Here is a 3,531-nt window from a genome sequence, read left to right as displayed (position 1 = left end):
TTTTCTTTGGAGAAGGTATGCAATCCCTTTCCCTCTGTTTAAGCCTTGGGCTTAACCCTAGTGGTTTATTTGAATTAACTTTCGATATAACTATACTGGGGTGTTACCCTACCTCCCTGTTCCAGTAAGTCTGGCTTCAGAGAGGGACAGAACATCAGAGTTTTTCAGTCTGAGACTGTGTTTGTCTGGCTTGGGGTAGAGTCTCCCTCGCTGGTCTGACACTGACATAGGAGGCTTAGCCTCCTTAGGTCACTGCCGAAGGTTTCTGTACGAGATGATTCCTTCTTTTGTGATCTAATAGACTAGTCCTTGTTGCTGTTCTCGGTGGGAGGATAAGATCCTTTCCCTGGGAGTAGCAACACCTTCATTGCTTTGGTTCAGTGGGGGTTGGCAAGTATTGCTGGCCACCCTCCTTGGATCTCCCTTAGGCTAAGATGAGTTTTCTTGGCTGCGGGTGATTCTTCACTAAAGCAAGGTTGGTAGGACCCTCTTTTGTCCCTTCCCCCTCTATCTCCGGAATGGCCTAGCCATTACAGTACTGTACGTCTTTCTACATCTGGACCTAGGATAGGTTAGGATGTGGAATTGACTCAGTCTCTTGCCGGCCGGCAGAGTATGCCGGCCGGCAAGGGTCTTCTGCTTTGAGTGCTGCCCGGACCTCCCTTGGTCCCTCATCCATGTCTGCCTGTAGAGCCAGACGGCATTGGTCAGGAAGCCTGAATTAGATTCTCCCCTTCCTTATATGCACTCTTTCGGATTGCCGGGCTTGGAGGTAGTTTACGCTCTTATCCCGGCATCCATTCTGTTTTCTTCTAGTGCTGTACCCGACGTTTCGGCAGCCGGGCAGTCGTAGTCCTCTGGTTCTTTTGCTGCTGGCCGGCATCGGTTGTTTACCTTTGCCGGCCGGCTATTGTCAAGCCCTTGTCTGCCGGTCGCTAGGAGCAGTGGCCGGCAGCCGGGGTACTACCTTGTGTAGTTGCCGGCCGGCAGTCATTGCCGGCCGACATTGGCTGTTGCCGAACTAGCGTTCTGCCGCCTTATAGCTGTTAAGTAGTATACTTTAAAGCTAGTTATGGTGTGTGCCGGCCCTCACATTACCTTCTATACTGTACCAGTATTCTTCAGTATAACATATACTGTAGGAAGAAAACTATAGTATAGTTTTGGTACAGCACTGTGTGTTCTAACACTTTTGTGTTGTCTTGCACAGCCCTTTGGTGTTGCCTTACAGATAAGAAAGTGAGTTCTTTCTTGTCTATTATCCGGTATTTTAAAATCATACCTTAGGTGTGAGCTACACCTGTTTCCTCTGGAAACTTTCATTGGTTACTCTAGGACAGATTAACCATACGATTTTATTATCTGGAAGGCTGCAACAATTGGTTGTGAAGGAAACACAAGTGTGTGTCTTTCCTTTCTGATTTGTTATGCTAAACCGTGCATATCCAGTGATACGTAGTTCACTTGATACTCATGGAAATTTCTTCTCTTTACAGGAGGACCATCTGAAGTGCGGAAGTGTTTTCTGCAACGTCCGCAGTAAGAACCTCTGCGGACATGAGTTTTGTAGGAGGCACGCAGCATGCGCTGTCTCCAAGGGTGATCTCCAGTATTGGGACCCTCAGGTATGTACCGTGTGCACTAACCTGATTACTGAGGCCTTTGATTCCCCTAGGACGGCGGAATCAAGGGATATAGCAAGGGAGAAGCTTCGTACCTGGGTAAGGGGCTTCCAGAAGAACACCTCTGGACCTTATCTTCCAAGTGAGAAGATGAGGGCTTACCTTTTCCCTAGGACATCACCTGATGTAGTGATTCCCCAGCCTCAAGAGGAGATCCCCCAAGTTCAGATCCAGGTGGATGCTGAAGTTGCGGTCGCTTTGCAAGACATCCAGTTGGACGACAGGATGTCTGACGTGTCCGAGCGTCTGGAGGAAGACCTCCTGGCAGGAGCCCAGGATGAAGTTCAAGCCCCAGACATTGAAGAGGAAGAGGTCGACGAGTTGTCGGCTATTCCGGTTCAGATCCCTGAGCCTATTCCCTCAACATCGTCCGCTCTCCCAGTAGAGCTGGGACAGGCCCTCTCCTCCATTGTTGGAATGATCCAACAAATGCAGAAGGAGAATCAGGAGAAGACAGCTGCAATGGAACTGCAGATGCAGAGGCTTGCAGCATCACATGGTCCCCAGAAAAGGCTCAGTGTGAAAGACCTTCACTTGTGCTCAGATGCTAACCCGTGGAGGTATGCTGAGCACATGCCGATGACGACTGGAAAGATCGTCATGTCGGATAAGTTGGGTTCAATTCCCCTAGAGGAGGTGGAATTCTGGCCCAGCAAGGGGTCATACCCGGACTGTTATGTCCGGTTGAGGAAGGAACCAGCTTCAAAGGAGGAGACAGAGCCGAAGGAGGTCATAGTGATGGACCATGCTAAGGCTCAAGCTTTGCTTTCATCTTCGATGAAAGAGAGGGGCTTCACGAACTCAAAGGTAGCTGCATTGAGTAAGAAGCTCCCTTCCTTTGTGTCCTCTCCTGCTAGAGCCTTCCCCTTTTTACAGAAAGGGTTTGCGGCTGTATTAAAAAGCAGTCGAGGCCGGCAAGCCTTGCCCCTCCCTGGAGGAGTGTAAAACCTTGTCGCTGGCCCTGCCTATGGACCACAAGGACTGGAAGGACGTCCATCTTACCTTCTCAGTCGGGAAGTTGGAGGCTGATATTGCCGGACGTCAGTTCGGTGAGGACCTCCCTAAGCTGTCTGACTTTCTTTTGCGGAGAGAGCTCGAGACAAAAGAAAGACTGGCTGCCTCAATGTCTCTTCAGACCACTCTTGAGACGATGGCAAGCGACCCCAAGGTCCATGAAATGTTCATGGTAGTGGCCAAGACTCATCTGGCCACAGTGACGAAGGATCTTTATAGCTTCGTCAGGGCGAGGAGAGCTTGTAGGGAGTTCGTGTTCACCTCGGCTACGGTGAGGCACGAGCCAAGGAAGCTGATCTCCTCCAACATTTGGGGCAAAGACCTTTTCCCTAGCGAACTGGTCAAAGAAGTTGTTGATAAGGCCGCCACGGAGAATAGAAACCTTCTCCAGAAGTGGGGCCTGGCTATCAAAAGAAAGTCTTCCCCGGATAAGGGTCCTCAACCAAAGAGGAAGACTATGAGGACTAGGCTACCATCTCGGCCAGCCAAGCCACTTAGACAGCAACAGCAACTCCAATTGCCATTGCATTCAGTGCCCCATATGGTGGCACAAACCCCGACCACATTCCAGTGGGTACCCCAGGCCGTGTCGACACAGTCCACGGCATTCAACCCAACGTTCGAAGGGCAGTCAACTTCCTTTGGAGCGAAGCCTAGAGGAGCAGCCAGAGGCTCGTCTAGGCGCCCCTCAAGGGGAAGGGGATTCAGGGGTGGTCGCGGTGAGGAAGGCAAGACCTCAGGACGGCAGTCCAAGTGACATGATGCTGGTAGGAGGGAGACTTCAGAATTTTCGGGATCGGTGGACCTTCGATCCCTGGGCCCACAGCCTACTCAA

This window comes from Palaemon carinicauda, chromosome 6 (genome assembly GCF_036898095.1).
Source record: "Palaemon carinicauda isolate YSFRI2023 chromosome 6, ASM3689809v2, whole genome shotgun sequence".
In the NCBI taxonomy this organism is placed as follows: Eukaryota; Metazoa; Arthropoda; class Malacostraca; order Decapoda; family Palaemonidae; genus Palaemon; species Palaemon carinicauda.
The sequence above is the reverse complement of the archived record's forward strand: the minus strand, read 5'-3'. Positions refer to the sequence as shown.